This window comes from Salmo salar, chromosome 12 (assembly GCF_965601325.2).
Source record: "Salmo salar chromosome 12, fSalSal1, whole genome shotgun sequence".
Lineage (NCBI taxonomy): Eukaryota > Metazoa > Chordata > Actinopteri > Salmoniformes > Salmonidae > Salmo > Salmo salar.
In genome coordinates this window covers 77,604,482-77,625,994 of record NC_138302.1, presented here as the reverse complement: position 1 = coordinate 77,625,994, position 21,513 = coordinate 77,604,482, and the positions used below count along the sequence as shown (strand labels likewise).

Below are 21,513 nucleotides of genomic sequence, written 5' to 3'. Positions count from 1 at the left end.
GAGCTGGCTACAATTTCAATTTCATCCCCCTGAAAAGATAGAACACATATTATGGCTGAACTCAAATGTGCTGGTTGATAAAATACCTGTATTTATGGGAAAGATGTTTGAATAAGGTATTTTGTTCTTAAATAATATTGTAAATTGGAATGGTAGAGTTATGTCCTTCATGGAGTTATCAGAATTGTACGAGAAGGTCTGCTCTTTCAAAGAGTACAACCAATTGATTACAGCATTACCCAAAAAATGGAGGAGGCAGGTAGCAGCGGGAGGAGGTAGGGAACTGGTCTGTCTGCCCAATATATAGGATCAAAACTGGCGGAGGAATAAAAAATAGCATAAATAGGAAAGTATACCAGTTTCATTTGAGGACCAGGATGTTGCCATACAGATTGCAAAATAGTTGGGAAGAGGTTTTTGATGTACCAATTCCATGGTACAGATGTATGAGTTTATATATAAAACAAACGCAAGATTCAAGACTTATAGAATTCTTGCCACCAACAAAATGTTGAATATTTGGGACATAAAATCATCGAAGCTGCAGATTTTTTTGTGAGGATACAGAATCAATAGACCATTTATTTTGGTATTGCCCTCAGGTAGCCTGTTTCTGGTTTTCGGTTCAGGAATGGCTGAAAATGCATAGCATTGATCTAAAATTGACACCAAACTTGACCCTAAAAGTACGATCTTTGTCCTCATGTGCAGTTGCAAACCGTAGTCTGGCTTTTTTATGGCGGTTTTGGAGCAGAGGCTTCTTCCTTGCTGAGCGGTGTTTCAGGTTATGTCGATATAGGACTCGTTTTACTGTGGATATAGATACTTTTGTACCTGTTTCCTCCAGCATCTTCACAAGGTCCTTTGCTGTTGTTCTGGGATTGATTTGCACTTTTCGCACCAAAGTACGTTCATCTCTAGGAGACAGAACGTGTCTCCTTCCTGAGCGGTATGTCGGCTGTGTGGTCCCATGGTGTTTATACTTGCGTACTATTGTTTGTACAGATGAACGTGGTACCTTCAGGCGTTTGGAAATTGCTCCCAAGTATGAACCTGACTTGTGGAGGTCTACAATTGTTTTTCTGAGGTCTTGGCTGATTTCTTTAGATTTTCCCATGATGTCAAGCAAAGAGGCACTGAGTTTGAAGGTAGGCCTTGAAATACATCCACAGGTACAACTCCAATTGACTCAAATGATGTCAATTAGCCTATCAGAAGCTTCTAAAGCCATGACATAATTTTCTGGAATTTTCCAAGCTGTTTAAAGGCACAGTCAACTTAGTGTATGTAAACCTCTGACCCACTGGAATTGTGATACAGTGAGTTATAAGTGAAATAATATGTCTGTAAACAATTGTTGGAAAAATGTCTTGTGTCATGCACAAAGTAGATGTCCTAACTGACTTGCCAAAACTATAGTTGGTTAACAAGAAATTTGTGGAGTGGTTGAAAAACTAGTTTTAATGACTCCAACCTAAGTGTATGTAAACTTCCAACTTCAACTGTATACAGTTGGCATTGCTGATATGATTTTAGTTGCCCTTGATGTCCTTTGTTTTAAATGCATTGTTGTTTTCTGTTTTCTTCTGTCTTTTTCTTTTTTCTTTTGAGTTCATTCTCTTGGTTGTTGTTGCATTGGGGGGGTTCATGGGGGTGGGGAATGGAATTAATTGTATTTTTTATTAAATTATTTTCTTCTTGGGGGGACTGTGGGGGGGGATCTTGGAGGGTTCGGGTTCACGTTTTTTGGCCTGTCAACGTACCCTTGAGCAGGACAATGACCCTGGATGCTTCTGTGTGTCGCTCTGAATGGGAGTCTGTTGGATGACTGGTATGATGTAGTTGTGGAGCGGCTTCACTGCAAGTATATTGTATGTTTCGGATATTCAATAAAAAAACAAAGTAAAAACATACAGTGCAGATAAATGATTCTAATTAATTATTTTACACTATCTTATCACAGCACTGGCAAACCATGGTTGACCAACTCCCTGACCATGTATATGGCTCTGGGTATAACCAACCTAGGACCAAGATTACAAATCATGGGCCTAATAGCAACTAGCCGGATTTCCATCAGAAAATATCACCACAGAATATGGTTTATTAAATCAATCATACAAGACAACACTAATAATGCAGTTTCTAAAGCAACATATTAAAATTCCATTCCAATTATTGTGTTTTTTAAGGTGTGTAAAAATAACTTTTAGACAGTGGACTTATGAATTGATTCAATGTGATTATTCACCATTATGTAGCTCTTTTCTACCATACTAAAGGTCTAGGGAATATTATTACCAATGCTACGGTTTAGTTTGTTGTATCCAGCTGGTAGTAAAACCAGCACTGCTGTGTGATTTAAAAAAACAACAACATTTACTACAGCTTTAAGGGGTCTTAGAAAAGTGTTCAGGTCTCAAGGCACTACTTTACACTGCATTAAAACATCAAGCTCCATTCAAATAACACTTTGCTTTTTGGTTTTCATTAGACCGTGGTAGAAATACCGCTCAATTATCAAGGGGCCAAATCACTGTGTGGATGAGTTGGATTTCTACAAGCTTAGATGCCATGAAGTCAAATCCAAACTCATATTTTACCCACAGCATGTCCCAGTGCCTCAGGTCATCCATCATTCCCAACACACCCATGGTGATTGGGTTTGGTTTGGTGTGGACTGGGGGAGAGGCAGTTATTCATCCCTGAGCAGAATACTATTATGATTAAATGGGATGTTGCTGTTGACCCACACCTCTGTCACTCTGCTTTAGTCGCCCCCTCATTCTCCAACACTATTTATAGCTTTCACAGACACTGTCCTCCAATCCATTCCCTAATGGATTATACAGTACTATAGTGCCTTGCAAAAGTATTCATCCCCCTTGGTGTTTTTCCTATTTTGTTGAATTACAACCTGTCATTTAAATGGATTTTTATTTGGATTTCATGTAATGAACATACACAAAATAGTCTAAATTGGTGAAGTGAAATGAAAAAAACTACTTATTTCAAAAAATTATATAAAAAATAAATGACGGAAAAGTGGTGTGTGCATATGTATTCACCTCATTTGCTATAAAGCCGCTAAATAAGATCTGGTGCAAACAATTACCTTCAGAAGTCACATAATTACTTAGATTGCAGACAGGTGGACTTTATTTAAGTGTCACATGATCTCTCACATGATCTCAGTATATATACACCTGTTCTGAAAGGCCCCAGAGTCTGCAACCCCAAGCAAGCGGCACCATGAAGACCAAGGAGCTCTCCAAACAGGTCAGGGACAAAGTTGTGGAGAAGTACAGATCAGGGTTGGGTTATTAAAAAAATATATCAGAAACTTTGAACATCCCACGGAGCATCATTAAATCCATTATTAAAAAAGAGTAAGAATATGGCACCACCACAAACCTGCCAAAGGAGGGCCGCCCACCGTAACACACACACCACTGCAAGGAGAGCTTTAATCAGAGAGGCAACAAATAGACCAAAGATAACCCTGAAGGAGCTGCAAACCTCCACAGCGGAGATTGGAGTATCTGTCTATAGGACCACTTTAAGTCGTGCACTCTACAGAGCTGGGTTATACGGAAGAGTGTCCAGAAAAAAAGCCATAGCTTAAAGAAAAAAATAAGCAAACACGTTTGGTGTCTGCCAAAAGGCATGTGGGAGACTCTCCAAACATATGGAAGAAGGTTCTCTGGTCAGATGAGACTAAAATTGAGCTTTTTGGCCATCAAGGAAAATGCTATGTCTGGCGCAAACCCAACACCTCATCACTCCGTGAATAACACCCCCACGGTGAAGCATGGTGGTGGCAGCATCATGCTGTGGGGATGTTTTTCATTTGCAGGGTCTGGGAAACTGGTCAGGATTGAAGGAATGATGGATGGCGCTAAATACAGGGAAATTCTTGAGGGAAACCTGTTTCAGTCTTCCAGAGATTTGAGACTGAGACAGAGGTTCACCTTCCAGCAGGACAATGACCCAAAGCATACTGCTAAAGCAACACTTGAGTGGTTTAAGGGGAAACATTTAAATGTCTATGAATGGCCTAGTCAAAGCCCAGACCTCAATCCAATTGAGAATCTGTGGTATGACTTAAAGATTGCTGTACACCAGTGGAACCCATCCAACTTGAACGAGCTGGAGCAGTTTTGCCTTGAAGGATGGGCAAAATCCAAGTGGCTACATGTGCCAAGCTTATAGAGACATACCCCAAGAGACTTGCAGCTGTTATGCAAGCGCAAGTTTTTCATATATTTTTTTGTCTTATTTCTTGTTTGTTTCAAAATAAAACATATTTTGCATCTTCAAAGTGTGTAAATCAAATGATACAAACCCCCCAAAAATACATTTTAAATCCAGGTTGTAAGTCAACAAAATAGGAAAAATGCCAAGGGGGTGAATACTTTTACAAGCCACTGTATGTACTGTACCGTATAGTGAAAGGAAAACTGCTGTCAGAGTAATGGAGTATGTGTGATTATTTTTTGGAAATAAGCACAAAGACAAATGTTTATGAAGTCAGCTTTCTGGGCCCGAGATGGAATTGTGCAGTATTACATTTCGTATGGATAGTGCATGTTTTTATGACATTTTATGCCAACTTGTCTTTGCATTTTCAAGTGAGTTTGATGATCTATCTCTCTCATCGCCAGGACTCACTTGTTGAATATTCAGAGAATGTGGTCTGAAACGCAGTGGTTCATGATACTATCAGGAAATCTGTTGTTCTTCCTCTGAACAAGGCAGTTAATCCATTGTTCCTAGGCTGTCATTGTAAATAAGAATTTGTTCTTAACTGACTTGCCTAGTTAAATAAATGTCGCATGTCTTCAGATCATGTTTAAAGCAGTCATTGCCCATGTTTTACGGGTGTGTGAAGTGTGTTAGTGGTTATCTGGCTGTGATCTCCCTCAGGGGGGGATACAGGGATCACACTGCACACAGGGGCCATTCCCTTACAGTACTGTCCATACCCTCAGCAATACAGCTGGCATTGAAAAGCATCAGGTTCATGATCTGGAATATACTCATAGATATTTCCTCCCACTAGACTAATGTGTGCTTATTTGAAATTGCTTATGTTTGTGAATTAAATAGTGAATGTGTACTGTATGTTTCCTATACTCTACTCTGGCCCCTTACAAAGCTTGTGCTGCTGTCCATGGTGCTGAAACACACTCCAGCCGAAGAAACAATAGAGCCCATTGTTGAGCAAACCCCAAAGAGTGGCTTGTTGCCGGGAAACCGCACCTGGCATTCTTCCAAAAGCTCCCAGTGAGATCAGTCCTTTTGAAGCAGTAGTATTTTCAACCTCTCCTTTTCCATGTGGTCTGATTGCCACTATTGCTAGTATCCAGGGATTCAGTTGTGGATTTTGTGGAAGTTCTGTCGTTGATTGCTTTTTCATTATGATTTTCAAAATGTATATGATGCTGTTACAGTAGCTATGACCAACTCAAGGTTGTAAAAATATAATTTATTTATTAATGGTGGTGAGAGCTAGTAGGCAGGCCTGTGTTATTTTAATAAAGCAGTGTGATGAGACATCTCCACTCTGTCTGTCCCTCTCTGTGTCTGTCCCTCTCCTCTGGATAAATCAAAGTAGGTCTCAAATCTGTGTCCCTCCCAGTATGTGTCTGCATAGTCATTAACCCATGCCTTTGGTCTGTGGGTGCTCTCTTTCTAGTTGAGCTGAAAGATAAGTCAGCTTTGGTCTATTCTATCCCTCCTTCTCCACCTCTCTTTTGTTTCTCCTAGAGGCCTCTGCCTCTCAGTGTTCCACTCTGAAAATGTGTTGCATGTGGTGTAGATGTGTTGTCCTGTAGTGTGTACAGTATGTGGGTTGGTCCAGTTGAGACACACAGGCAGGCAGGGATTTTCTCCATGTCATTCAGCAGTGTTGCCATACTTCCACTGCTCTGCTGTCACATGCAAAGAATCCTAGCACGTCACACAGGATTTGTGTCTTCATATATCTTCTTTATCTCCTCTCCTCTGCCTCCCTCCTCACAGTTGTAAATCTGATCAATAAAGGTGGGGAGAATAAAGGTGAATGAATCCTTATTTCCAACTACATTTTCCAGGCTTGAATTGTGCCTATGTAATAATAATTAGGTGGGCGCTTACATTTGTCCTATTTCACACATGTACAAGTGTGTGAATTGGAAATTCGTTTTTTGCATATCCCACTCCCCCTGAAACACGCTTGGAGAATGTGGCCACGGCTAGCCATTAACAGGGACCCTGTAGCAATTAGGGTTAAGTACCTTGCTCAAGGGCACATTGACAGATTGTTCACCTATTCGGCTCAGGGAATCAAACTAGCGACCTTTCGGGTTAATGGCCCAACGCTCTTAACCGCTAGGCTACCTGCCGCTCATGTGACATTCAACTCACACATACACTGAGCCTGAACCCCTTCCTCATCCTTTTTTTCTCCTCGCACGTCAAAGTCAAGAATGTCCTTCTCTATCCAGCAGTAACCTCATTTTTAAAATCCCTCTACCATCTAAGTACATACAGTACCAACCCTTTTCTCTCTCTCTCTCTCTCTCTCTCTCTCTCTCTCTCTCTCTCTCTCTCTCGCTCTTTTCATCTCCCCTCTTCCCTGTCCCCTCTCACTTTCTCTTTCTTTCGCTCTCTCGCTCCACCTCTCTCTCTGTTCTCACCAACCCAATGATTTATGTGGTAATATGCATACATACTTTTCTCTAGCAGTCCCAGAGAAGACATTTGTGGAATTCACGACATGCAGTGGACTAGGCGATGCTGGACAATAATAGCCTTATTAAAAAAAGCAGTCTGTTTGATGACTGGGTTATAAAATGTCTGTATATTAATCAGTGTTTTGCAATTTGAGGCAGGCAGAATCTCATTTGTTACATTAATTTATGGAACACTGGCTTTCGCTGCATCCTTCCATAATTATAATACTCCTCTAATGAGTGTACAGGTCCTGGCTGGAATAGAAAATATATTATTTTAATATCATTTTAATCTCTGGCTTGGTTAGATAATGAATGGGAAAAGTTTTCTGGAGAGGTCTTTCCTCACCTTATTATTCTAATTCCCTTCTGTTGATATATTCTGGGTGTATAGGGGCCTCTGATACTGTAGCATCTGCAAATCCTCCTGAAGAAATTGATTGCGGTCTTGGAATTTCTCGAAAGATCCTTTTGTTCATACTCAAACAAAGAACTGTAGTTTGCAAATGACGCATCACACCATGCATGAAATTCAAACGTATCTGGCTCACACAGCTTTGCAAATAGCCCCTGATACGATCCACTCCATTGCACAACTGAAATGGAAAGTAGTTCCTCTTCTGATCAGGGGGGGGGGGGGGGGGGGGGGGGCTCTAAGAGGACTGCATAAGTCCGCTACTCCTTGACTGTTATTGCTTTTCAATTTAGTATTGTTGTGATTTAGTAGATAGTATTAAACTTAAAGTAAAGGACTATAATAGTACAGGGTACACATTGTATGAATTCTGATTCAGACCAATCTAACCAAATAGAAAAAGTGCAATACACCATACAATACACATGCTTGGTTAACAGTATTTTTGACCCAACCCAAATTGATTAATCTCTTTTTCTTCCAAGGAAAGGGGCTCTCACACTCATGCTATCTCCCTGTCTGTGTCTTTGTCTCTTCCTCTTCCAATTTTTCCTCATTTAATTGGTGCTGAAGGCTTCTGACTGATTTATCAGGTGGGATGGGATGGTGGGCGACACTAGGTATACTGGGCCACAAAACAACAGTGTGGAACTGTGATATGTCAATCAGTGGTGGAGAGGGTGGAGAACACAAAGTACATCAAGGTAGAGGAAGAATCTGTTGGCAGACAATTACAAGGGAGGTTGTCACTTAAATTAATTCAATGAAAAGGAAATGGCAGCACATGTTAGTGCTGCCTGTAACTGATGCTGTTGTACTTTTGAGTATTTAAGAAACAGCAAACTGGCGATAACAAATAAACAATGCAAGAAAATCCAGCAAGACAGGAGTTTCCCAACCATGATGTATGGCAAATCTTGGCTACGTGATTTTTGTGTTTGATTGCACTCTGTGTCAATTATCAGTCCTTTGCAGGTTAGATGGGCAGAACCTTCAGATTGTGTCAGGGGTGTAGTTGTGTGGACAGAGAGTAAATATTTCATGTGTTTCCCCAAAAATGTCAGCATTTCCCAGTAGACCAGTTGACATGACAATCATGTAATGGGTTGTTAGCCCTGCGAACCTCTATTGGATGAGGCATACTTTTTCATTTGAAGAAATAGTGCTGAGATAAATTATTAGTTATTGTCTATACAGTACGCTTTCTATGTGCTATTATGGTTCTGTAAGTCAAACAAACATGAGCTGGCACACACCCAGTAAAATGATTTTGTGTGGAGGTGCTGACTAACAGCGAATAAACTATAAAAATAGAGTCGCACATAACCTGGTTCAAGTATTCATGACATTACCCTGAAGAAGGTACGGTGATGCTGAATTGTTGGTGATTTACCCAATAAATTACTGGGAGTTTATATATGGAGTGTGTGACTCTCTTTATTTTGATAGTTTATGGTTCTGCAAGTCACCTTTGTCAGATGATAGAGAAACATGTTATTGTATAGGCCTACCAACACTTACAAAAAAACCTGTGAAAAAACAGGCGTCTCAGGGTGTACTCAACCCCATCTCTGAGGGCAGTCGCTCATTACTGTGCTGCCCTTGTTGCCGTCTGAGACCGTCTCAAAGTTGCGTCTGACCCACTTTAATCGGAGCACAAGCAGCACCGTGGCATTTTGAGACTGGTGGACAGACTAATTATGCTAACGTACCCTTCCCTTTTCACCTGCCCCACACACATTCCTCTGGGTATTTTTTATTTTTGGGGGGCATTGGTCATCTCTGGAGGGGAAAAACAATAGTCAAAAGAATTCTTCAAAGTGCATTACCTTGTAACATTGACGAGGAGTTAGGAGACAGCAGTACAGATCCAGAGGATCCTGCTTTCATTCTGTTGGAAAAATTACATTTCAGTTGCTATAGCTATCACACACAGCGCCCAGACAGCATACTGTAGTTGGTTAGCTGGAACAAAGTGCAGGCTTGTCCTTAAGATTTCACCTAGTTTGACTCAGTATACAGTATCGCTCAATACATTACTTGTTCAAAACTAGACATGAAACATTATGTTCCCCCAGAGGAACATCATGGGATCTTTATCATTCATCTTGAAAATATGATCCATAAACCATTACGCTGGATAATCAGTTGCCAAATTAAAGAGGTTCTAACATGGCTAACTCTAATCCCACAAAGAGCCTGGGTTTTCTTCATTTATGACCTCAGCCCATTTTATATAGAGATTACTGAAGTATGGAAGTGGAGTCGACATCCCATTCTTCTGTGGCCCAACAGAAGCGAAGGCACGTCCTACAGACATATCTGCTGTGGAGGTTGTCTGACCAATCTCCACTCAATGGCGAGAGCAAACGAGTGTCAGGCAGGCGAGCGGACGGGAGTGGAGGGGAGCAGACTGGTGCGGGCAGAACAGTCCTATGCTGTGCGTGTTTGTGATTTGATTAAGAGCCAACATCTGGCCCCCGTCCATTCTGGCCTAATTGAATAAGAGGAGCTTCAATGGGCACCAGGGCACCCCAACACCACAGCTGATGGAAGGGGAACAGAGTAGGAGAGGTTGCTCTGTACTCCTGGACAGGACACTCCTGGAAAAGACGCTCTGACCACAGGACAGCGGGCAGGCTAGAGGGGAATCTACTTATATAGAGGGCAGAGCAGAGGAAGGGAGAGGAGGAATCTGTGGGGTGATCCATTCCTTTATCCTTGGTTGACCTTAGGACAGCAGATACTCCACCTGCACCACACCCTTAGCCAGCTTTCTGTACAATCCACATTTCTGTATGAGATGCAATGCTATTTGTTTGGGTTTGGCCTCCTTAACCTTTTAGTTTGCTGGGTTATTTTTATGTAGACTTGTCTAACTTGACTGTAGGGTAGGAAAAATTCATGGGATTCCAATATCCAATAGGGGTGAGCTGATAACCACAAGTTCATGTCATTTTCTTCCACTATTCAACCTTGAATCTGGCTGCTGCTACTAATGAATACAAATGTTTTCCCTTGAGTAAAGGGCATATTCTATTGAACATATTGCATATTCTATTCTAGTGATAATACGACTGAGGTTTTAAGATGAAACAAGAAGTTACCTCTTTTTAGGATGAGGATGGGAATTGAGGACATGTGAGTTCTTTCTGAGAGCATAGAAATGAATTTAGTCTAAGTGAGGGAGAGAGGGGCACCTGCTCGTTACCAGGGAAACGGAATGGTTGGACGCACCTTTCTCTTAGTCTGAGGGAGATATGACGTACTGAGGGAGCGGAGGAGAGAAGTGAGGAGGAAAGGAAGAAAGGAGAGAGGGAGGTGGAGGGCAGTGATGTTTATTGACAGAAATGTAGTCTTGTAAAACACACAGCCTCTATCAGCCTAAAGAGTTTAAAGAGTATAACTGAGAGAGGAGGTAAGGAGGGAGGGAGGGAGAGCGAGGGAAGGAGGGAGGGGAGAGGTATGAGTGCTCCCATTGCTCACTTGCTGTGAACTCCACTGATGTGGACATTCTCCCCAGAAAGCATCAGCAGCCCAAGCAAGTAGGATGTCACAGAGAAAGAGGAGCTTCACTTTCGGAGCCTATGGAGGGTAAGGATGAAAGCCATTTGGACAACATATAACATTTACTTATGTGTGTCGCTCGGCAGGCTAGAAATAGCCTTGGTGGGGGATAGTAATGGGGAGGTGTTACAGACAGCAATACCTGGTATGGAATTAACTCCATCACTGACGAATTAGGCCTGAGATCTAATGAGATCACCTGGGGTATAATGCTTTAGATATTGAGCAGACTAGCAGTTGAGAGGAAGAAACCAAGGTCAGACAACAGTGTCTGCTCTGAACTACAGCTCGTTAACATCTATGATTAGCTCTGAACATTACTGAAGTGGTTTCATAATGAGGTCAATGAAACAGGAGTTGAGTTGGAGATAGAAATAGAGGGGCAATGATGAAATATACTCCAACACACATTTACCACTGTGATCATTACCTCTTAAATTACTTAAATTACAATAGCAATGTGTGTTGGAGAGTAATGTGTTTCATTTATGACCAACTAGTGAGTTTTATTGTTTTTATTCTCAGCACCGCAAAGTTAGGCATAGGGGGTGTGTGTATGTTTATTTGTTTGCCTGCGAGACAGAGGTTCATCATAGGTTTTAGGTTTGATTCAGGGTACTGTTAGATGCTGCTGGGAATTTGTTGCATTGATGAGGACAAGAGTTCAAGGGATGCTGTTAAACCGGTCTATATGGGGCCTCCCGAGTGGTGCTGCGGTCAAAGGCTTTGCATCGCATTCAAGACAAGACTGTAACTACCAATTGGGGAGAAAAGGGGTAAAAAAAGTACCCCAAAAATATATAAAAATAAATAAATAATGGTCTCTATATAGTGTACGGGCTCTGTGTAAAACACACATTGACAGATCTGTTACAATGAATTGTGTTATTGTGGTCGGTGGATGGCATATGAAGAGTTTAGCTAGATGTGCCTCACATCAATGCATTATAATGTTGTGAATGTTGGTTAGTGAGTTTTTACTGTAAATTACACACTTTAGCACAGCAATGATGTGCATTCAATGATGTATGATGTTGTGTAGACTAGCTGCATCGAAACCCCTTGGCACTGGAATAACTCTAACTTCCATCATTATGTTGCCGTGGCCTTGGGCACTGACAGCTACATGCAGGAAAACATTTCACTCATGAGACTCATAGTACAAACTCAGCCTTTGGCTGACCCTTAGGCACTGTGTCAATAGTACAGTACAGTGTGTGTGGAGTTCCATGGACACAGTTTGATTCAAAGTTGGATCGTCAAGACTGTCTTAACACAATCGCCCACCCTCCAGCCAAGCATCAACCGATTGTTCAGGCTCTAAATGCTGTGGTTGGCACTGTAGTGAATTCCATGGAGAGAGTGAGATTCTTAGATATTTTTGTGCATCAGGTTTACACAGCTACAGAAGTGGGGGAGGAACCACCATGCATGTGTACACACACACAGAGACACACACCCACCCACCCACCCACCCCCCCACCCCCCCCCCCACACACACACACACACACACACACACACACACACACACACACACACACACACACACACACACACACACACACACACACACACACACACACACATCTCTCTGAGTATTGGAGCACATTAGATAGTCCCACTGACCGCCATCTGCACTCTGAGAAATGGAGCTTGTCCCCCTGTTAATGGAGATTTTATTCCTCTAATTAGTTTTTTTTGTCACATCTTTTTTACCGCATGCATCTTTCCATACACAGCCTCCCCGAGCACGTAAATGGTTAATGGTACTCAGGACCTTGGTTTCTCAAATGATTGCCTCGCCTGGTTCACCAACTAATTCTCTGATAGAGTTCAGTGTATCAAATCGGAGGGCCTGTTGTCCGGGCCTCTGGCAGTCTCTATGGGGTTGCCACAGGGTTCAATTCTTGGGCCAACTCTTTTCTCTGTATACATCAATGATGTCACTCTTGCTGCTGGTGAGTCCCTGATCCACCTCTACGCAGACGACACCATTCTGTATACTTCTGGCCCTTCTTTGGACACTGTGTTAACTACCCTCCAGATGAGCTTCAATGCCATTACAACTCTCCTTCCGTGGCCTCCAACTGCTCTTAAATACAAGTAAAACTAAATGCATGCTCTTCAACCGATCGCTGCCTGCACCTGCCCGCCCGTCCAGCATCACTACTCTGGACGGTTCTGACTTAGAATATGTGGACATCTACAAATACCTAGGTGTCTGGTTAGATTGTAAACTCTCCTTCCAGACTCACATCAAACATCTCCAGTTCAAACTTAAATCTAGTATTGGCTTCCTATTTCGCAACAAAACATCTTTCACTCATGCTGCCAAACATACCCTCGTAAAACTGACCATCTTACCGATCCTCGACTTCGGCGATGTCATTTACAAAATAGCCTCCAATACCCTACTCAAAAAATTGGATGCAGTCTATCACAGTGCCATCCGTTTTGTCACCAAAGCCCCTTATACTACCCACCACTGCGACCTGTACACTCTCGTTGGCTGGCCATCGCTTCATACTCGTCGCCAAACCCACTGGCTCCAGGTCATCTACAAGACCCTGCTAGGTAAAGTTCCCCCTTATCTCAGCTTACTGGTCACCATAGCAGTACCCACCTGTAGCACGCGCTCCAGCAGGTATATCTCTCTGGTCACCCCCAAAGCCAATTCCTCCTTCTGCCGCCTCTCCTTCCAGTTCTCTGCTGCCAATGACTGGAACGAACTGCAAAAATCTCTAAAACTGGAAACACTTATCTCGCTCACTAGCTTTAAGCACCAGCTGTCAGAGCAGCTCACAGATTACTGCACCTGTACATAGCCCATCTATAATTTAGCCCAACCAACTACCTCTTCCCCAAGTGTATTTATTTATTTATTTTGCTCCTTTGCACCCCCATTATTTATATTTCTACTTTGCACTTTCTTCCACTGCAAATCTACTATTCCAGTGTTTTACTTGCTGTATTGTATTTACTTCACCACCATGGCCTTTTTTGCCATTACCTCCCTTATCTCACCTAATTTGCTCACTTTGTATATAGACTTATTTTTCTACTATATTATTGACTGTATGTTTGTTTTACTCCATGTGTAACTCTTTGTTGTTGTATGTGTCAAACTGCTTTGCTTTATCTTGGCCAGGTTGCAATTGTAAATGAGAACTTGTTCTCAACTTGCCTACCTGGTTAAATAAAGGTGAAAGAAAAAAAAGAAAAAAACATTGGGAGAGTATAATACATAGGGCAAGAACACTAATACAAAGAGCCTTTGTCCATATGAAGAAATAAAACACAACAACACTGTTCAGATCAGTCACGTGGTTCAAAATACTATACTGCATCCTATAGAAGGTGTGGGCCCCAGGGAAGAATAAGGAATACTGTATAGAAGGCATGGTGAAAAGCCATGCTGACATTACTGTACAGTGCATTCGGAAAGTATTCGGACCCCTTGACTTTTCCACATTTTGTTACGTTACAGCCTTATTCGAAAATTGATTCAATTGTCTTTTTTCCTAATCAATCTACATGCAATACCCCATAATGACAAAGCAAAAACAGGTTTTTAGAAATTCTTGCAAATTAAAAAAATAAATAAAACTGAAATATTACATTTACATAAGTATTCAGACCCTTTTACTCAGTACTTTGTTGAAGCACCTTTGGCAGCGATTACAGCCTCAAGTCTTCTTGGGTATGACACTACAAGCTTGGCACACCTGTATTTGGGGAGTTTCTCCCATTGTTCTCTGCAGATCCTCTCAGATCGGCTATTTTCAGGGGTCTCCAGAGATGTTCGATCGGGCTCCGGCTGGGCTACTCAAGGACATTCAGAGACTTGTCCCAAAGCCACTCCTGCGTTGTCTTGGCTGTGTGCTTAGGGTCGTTGTCCTGTTGGAAGGTAAACCTTCACCCCAGTCTGAGGTCCTGAGTGCTCTGGAGCAGGTTTTCATCAAGGATCTCTCTGTATATTTCTCCATTCATCTTTCCCTCGATCTTGACTAATCTCCCAGTCCCTGCCGCTGAAAAACATCTCCATAGCATGATGCTGCCAACACCATGCTTCACCGTAGGGATGGTGCCAGGTTTCCTCCTGACATGTCGTTTGGTATTCAGGCCAAAGAGTACAATCTTGGTTTCATCAGACCAGAGAATCTTGTTTCTCATGGCCTGAGAGTCCTTTAGGTGCCTTTTGGCAAACTCCAAGCGGGCTGTCATGTGATTTTTACTGAGGAGTGGCTTCGTCTGGCCACTCTACCGTAAAGGCCTGATTGGTGGAGTGCTGCAGAGATGGTTGTCCTTCTAGAACGTTTTCCCATCTCCACAGAGGAACTCTGGAGCTCTGTCAAAGTAACAGTTTTTTGGTCACCTCCTTGACCAAGGCCCTTTTCCCCCGATTGCTCACTTTGGCCGGGCGGCCAGCTCTAGGAAGAGTCTTGGTGGTTCCAAACTTCTTCCATTTAAGAATGATGGAGACCACTGTGTTCTTGGGGACCTACATATGTTGCTGCATACATTTTTTGCTACCCTTCCCCAGATTTGTGTCTCGACACAATCCTGTTTCTGAGCTTTACGGACAATTCCTTCGACTTCATCACTTGGTTTTTACTCTGACATGCACTGTCAACTGTGGGACATTATATTGGCCGGTGTGTGCCTTTCCAAATCATGTCCAATCAATTGAATTTACCACAGGTGGACTCCAATCAAGTTGTAGAAACATCTCAAGGATGATCAATGGAAACAGGATGCACCTGAGCTCAATTTTCGAGTCTCATAGCAAAGGGTCTGAATACTAATGTAAATATTAGATTTTTTATTTTGTGCAAACAATTCTTAAAACATATTTTCACTTTGTCATTATGATTATAGATTGATGAGGAAAAAATGAATTTAATCCATTTTAGAATAAGGCTGTAACGTAACAAAATGTGGAAAAAGTCAAGGGGTCTGAATACTTTCCGAATGCACTGTACACTGTACATACTTGAGTGTTCAGACTGGACATGGTTTTCTATTAGTTTTCTTTGACTGTATGTATTTATTTGTTCATTTTTCAAAAGGGACATTTGCTTTTAGTATCAAAAGAAATCCTTGAGAGGAGGAAGGCCCTGAAAATTCAACAAAGGACATTTCAACCTTCAGTTTAGCCATGAGCTAGAACAACCCTGGAGTAGTACAACCCTGGGAGGAAGGGAGGCAGGTAGGGAGGGAGGTAGGCAGGAAGTGAGGGAGGGAGATGGGGTAGTACAACCCTGGGACGGAAGGAGTTGGGGGGGGTCTCATTATCTTTAGATTTTTCTTTTCCTCTCCCAACATAGAGGGTAAAGGGAACGTTGTCCTTTTTGTATGCATAGCTGACTATTATATAATAAATGACAGAAATGCTCCTATCTTTGTGTTACTGTACCTAAAAATGTATTTTCCTTCTACTTTTTATTTGCATATAAGCAATGTATAAATGTTGTACATTCTAAGAGGAAACCCCCCAAAAAGCTTGTGTTATTGTAACATTGTACAATATAGTATGTTGCGTTTATATTTTTGTTCAGTGTAAATAGCAGTCAGACATGAGAGTACATATTGACACACACACACACACACACACACACACACACACACACACACACACACACACACACACACACACACACACACACACACACACACACACGACATAGCCTATAGGTCCACGCCGAAAGATAAAGGCGTCATGCAAGACAGTATGATTCCCTTGACAAACCGCTAGGTTCAGTAGGCTTTAAATATAACTTCCTAATTATGCTACTGCCATTTATTTGATAAGATAAAAATAAATGTTTTATATTATTATTGTTGGTTTGATACCATGATCTGTATTATTATTATTATCATTGTTATGGCTGCCTGGTTGTGACATTGTTTTTGTGCAGGAATGTTTTCCTCTGTGTACTGTTAAAACCTGTTGAGGACAGACGTTCCGCTAGCAGCGTGGTGCGAAATACAAAACCTAAAAAATCCAATAATTTACATTTCTCAAACGTACGACTATTTTACACCATTTTAAAGATACACTTCTCCTTAATCCAACCACATTGTCTGATTTCAAAAAGGCTTTACAGCGAAAGCAAAACATTAGATTATGTTAGGAGAGTACATAGACCAAAATAACCACACAGCCATTTTCCAAGCAAGCATATATGTCAATAAAACCCAAAACACAGCTAAATGAAGCACTAACCTTTGATGATCTTCATCAGCTGACACTCCTAGGACATTATGTTACACAATGCATGTATATTTTGTTCAATCAAGTTCATATTTATATCCAAAAACAGCTTTTTACATTGGCGCGTGATGTTCAGAAAATGTATTCCCACCAAAAACATCCGGTGAATTTACAAAAATACTCATCATAAACGTTAACAAAATACATAACAATTATTTTAAGAATTATAGATACAGAACTCCTTTATGCAACCGCTGTGTCAGATTTTAAAATAGCTTTACGGAGAAAGCACATTTTTCAATATTCTGAGTACATAGCTCGCCATCACGGTGAGCTATTCAGACACCCACCAAGTTCGGGGCAACCTAAATTCAGAATTAGTATTAGAAATATGCTCTTACCTTTGCTGATCTTCGTCTGAATGCACTCCCAGGACTGCTACTTCCACAAGAAATGTTGTTTTCGTTCGAAATAATCCATATTTATGTCCAAAGGCCTTCGTTTTGTTTGTGCGTTCAGGTCACTATCCAAAGGGTAACGCGCGAGCGCAATTCGAGACACAAAAAGTACAAATATTCCATTACCGTACTTAGAAGCATGTCAAACGCTGTTTAAAATCAATTTTTATGGTATTTTTAACATAAAATTGCGATAATATTCCAACCGGACAATAGTTTATTCATTCAAGGAGAAAAAGAAAAAACAGTGTGCTCGTGGGAACGCGCATATCCAATCCCTTTGTTGCCAGGCAGACCACTCAGTAACTGAGCTCCTATACTCTGCCCAGTGACAGGAGAAGGCTCAAACCACTTTCTGAAGGCTTTAGACAGCCAATGGAAGCCTTAGAAAGTGCAACATAACAGCACAGATACTGTAGTTTTGAAAGGGACTAGAAAGAAGAACTACAATTCTCAGATCCTCCAATTCCTGGTTGACTTTTTCTCAGGTTTTTGCCTGCCATATGAGTTCTGTTATACTCACAGACACCATTCAAACAGTTTTAGAAACTTCAGAGTGTTTTCTATCCATCTACTAATAATATGCATATTCTCGTTTCTGGGCAAGAGTAGTAACCAGTTTAAATCGGGTACGTTTTTTAATCCGGCCGTGAAAATACTGCCCCCTATCCATATCAGGTTTTAACACCAAAACAGAGATTTCCTCTCAGTCAGCAGAAAGAGGAGCAGAGAGCGACTCCTGAGTGACAGCCTGATATTTGTTATTACTAACAGTCAAACACAAACAGAACGTGAATGGCCGTTTCCTGTTGTCTTACAACAGCTTTCAAGTTGTGCAGAATGTCATACTGTAACGATGAGGTGGGACTACTTGTTTGTAACTATAAACAACTATAAACACATCTTGCGAGAGAGTTTAACAGTTGGTTCTGGTTTTTGGATTGTTAAGCAAAATGTTGCATTTTTCACGTTACCTATCTTATAAAACAGGTAGTAGGTCTTTAGGTAGTTCCTCATCTCCTCAGCTGTAGTTCCTCATACTGTATCTTCAGCCATGTAGAGACAAAGAGGAGATCCTGAGGGAACCTATCACTCTTCTCCACAGACCACAGGAGGCCGCTGAGGGGAGGACGGCTCATAATAATGGCTGGAATGGAATGGTATCAACCACATAGAAACCATGTTGTTGATGTATTTGATACCATTCAATTTATTCAGTTCTAGCTATTACTATGAGCCCATCCTCCCCAATTAATGTGCAAAAAAACCTCCTGTGTTACAGACTGAACCTTCAGCTCTACTGAGCCATCCAGTGGCACAGCCATTCTACTGCAAGATGCACCCATACATCTAAAGTGTGTTTCACCACTCCTCCTGCCTGTCCTGTCCTAAAACCCTTAAGAAGGCCAGAAGCCAAAATGTGTTGGTTCTACTTTCAACAATAAAGAAGCTTTTTTTTTTAATTTCATTGTCCTCCAAGTGTTGATGAATATCCTGTCGACTTCAGTTTGCTCCTCAATTCATGCACCTTGGTTGGAAAGCGTAGTAACGGCAGTGATCCCTTTGCACTGTCCTGTCCTCAGGACAGGGATTCATCTCATCTCTGCTGCTAATATCCCCTAGAACTCAAACAAGGCATGAATGGATCAGTTTAAATGGTAGAAAATGCCCTCAGAATAGATTAGATAAGGGAGATAATATTAAACCATGTATGCTATTAGGATGCACGTTGTGTCACTGGCTTGGCATTGGAAAATCTGAACTGCTTCAGGGGCCGTCGCTTGTCACATTCATCAACCTGATAGGGCCTGTATGAAAATAGAGGGAGAAAGGTAGGGTAGATGAATGTCATCCGTCCAATGTCACCTAGTCAGCATTGATGAGGTCTGCAGCAGTATGCTAGTTATGCCCAGCAGATTGTATGACTTCACTACAAAAGCATATTCAATCTGCTATGCCATCCTATATTAACCTAGAATACCTGTTGTGTTCTAAAGAGTAATCTCCTGTTGATGGGGTGTGTGAAGGGTACCTGTACCTTTTATTTCATCTCTCTCTCTCTCTCTGATTCTTTCTGATGGATGGCTTTCGTTTGAGTTTGATTTGCTATGAATGACAGACATTTGTTTGATTGGCTTAGGATTCAGGGGGGCAGGGATAAGCGGTGATTAGCAGTTGATTGATTGACCGTATTCAGCATTTATTCAGCATTTACTCCATGACGGCTCCTGTGATTGATCCAGGCAGAGCATTTGCCCGGTTTGATTTGTATGCAGCATGGTAAATGTAGTCAGAATTTGAACCGCTATCTCTCTCTGTGCAAACACCACAAACAAATCCATGGAAAATGGCCAAGAGAATAAAATGGGCTATTGCTCTCTCTATCTCATCCACAGAGATCCTATTAAATTACTAGAGGGGCTATGTCATATACCCTCAAAGTTCCAGAATGGGTTGGTGACAGCCATTGTGGCCAGGGAGAAATCCAAACTAATCTAATTGGAATGAATGGCCGTAGAGACAAAATCCTGATTTTACTTATGCAGGAAAATAAAAAGCATGTGATATATCAGAAATTGTGTAATAGAATTATTGTCAACCTAAAATACTGTCATATCATTATAAATACAGTTTATACACATTTTCTGTATAAATAGCCTCTAAAATATATGTAAACAGACCAGAAATGTAAAAAAACATATATTGGAAGCTAGGCATACATGTCTCAATGTTTTCTTGGAAAGATGTGAGTGCTATTATATGATACAATATCAATATCAGCATTTAAAACTTATCGTCCTATCATCAATTGATTTCAGCCAGTGTATGGCTGTGGATTGACTGCATTTTTTGTTTGCATATTGGCATTTAATTTGAATAATTCCTCTAAAACTGTCTGGCTAGCTAGCTAACAAACATACAGTGCAGATAAATTCTTCAAATTCATTGTTTTACACAATATCTTATCACAGCACTGGCAAACCATGGTTGATCACCGCCTGACCAAAATGGCTGACCATTATCCCATCATGAGAAGGTTGATGTTCATTCTAGTATTCTAATTTCTAATTCTATTATTCTCGTCATCCTATCCGCTGTGGCTTGTCTCATATCTTGGGCGCTACAATGGGCTCTGACTGTCTGACTGGTACCTCAGCCAGACTACCTACTCACCTAGGAGATGGTGCCAGCCTCAACCTGAGAGTGTGCCCATCGGTTGGTTGTCAGGCAGAGGGAGATTAAATTATGGACCCATTCATCTGGTGCCATGGGTTCATGGAGGTTGATGCTGTTTTAAATACAGACTACGGTTAAATTATCTTTCTAAATGATGATTTTTACATGCATGTGAATGTCGTAGATATTATTTTCAGCCAAATTAGTCCTCAGCCAAAATCCCTGATGCTTTCACCTTTTTAGATGAAACTCTGTTTACATTTTAGTCATTTAGCAGATGCTCTTATCCAGAGTGTAGTAGTGAGTGCATACATCTTCATACTGGTCCCCCATGGGAATGGAACCCACAACCCTAGCATTGCAAGCACCACACTCTACCAACTGAGTCAGTCAGTTGGTAGTCATTTGGTTATGGCATTGTTCTAGACTCTTCTTTAGTCTGATATGACCTGACAAACAGTGGAACCCATTGATTAAACCAGACCAGTGAAGATGGTGGGAGACAAGAAGTCTGATCTGATATCTCTCTTTGTTCTTTCTCTTTCTAGTGTCGACAAGACCTTCTCCAGGACCAGAAGTCTATGGTGAGTTTACCCCCCCTCCCCTTGACATTCAGAAATGAAGTTAATGTTGTGTGGGATAACTTAATGTCATGCATAGGTGGCTCTAGATCACTCTTAAAAGTACTGCAGATTCATTTAAGAGGTTTCTAAGATAGGCCGCCTCATACAGTATCTTTCTTTATCCAGCTAAGCTGTCCACCCCTGGTTAGGTACTGATTCCAGTCATAATAACAGGGCATGAAACATCACATGGATGTCAGCCAATGTCTTTATTTACTGTGTATGTTGTACCACATATGTCTGTGCTCAATGTGCCATACTGCTGTTGTAGCCACGATTGGGTGTCCTTCAGTAAATTGCTACATCAGACAGTAACATATATGGGCACTGAGTAAGCCTAATG

At 41.4% G+C, this 21,513-nt stretch overlaps 1 protein-coding gene across 2 annotated transcripts in view; it reads left to right on the top strand.

Annotated features, from left to right (window-relative positions):
• LOC106565868 (rap1 GTPase-activating protein 1) overlaps positions 1-21,513 on the top strand; it is a 166,956-nt gene that overhangs the window by 67,076 nt on the left and 78,367 nt on the right. For both annotated transcript variants that reach the window (XM_082959304.1, XM_082959303.1), the window contains exon 2: positions 21,096-21,131. The gene's annotated coding sequence lies outside the window, so the exon portion shown is untranslated. The remainder of the gene's footprint in view (positions 1-21,095; positions 21,132-21,513) is intronic.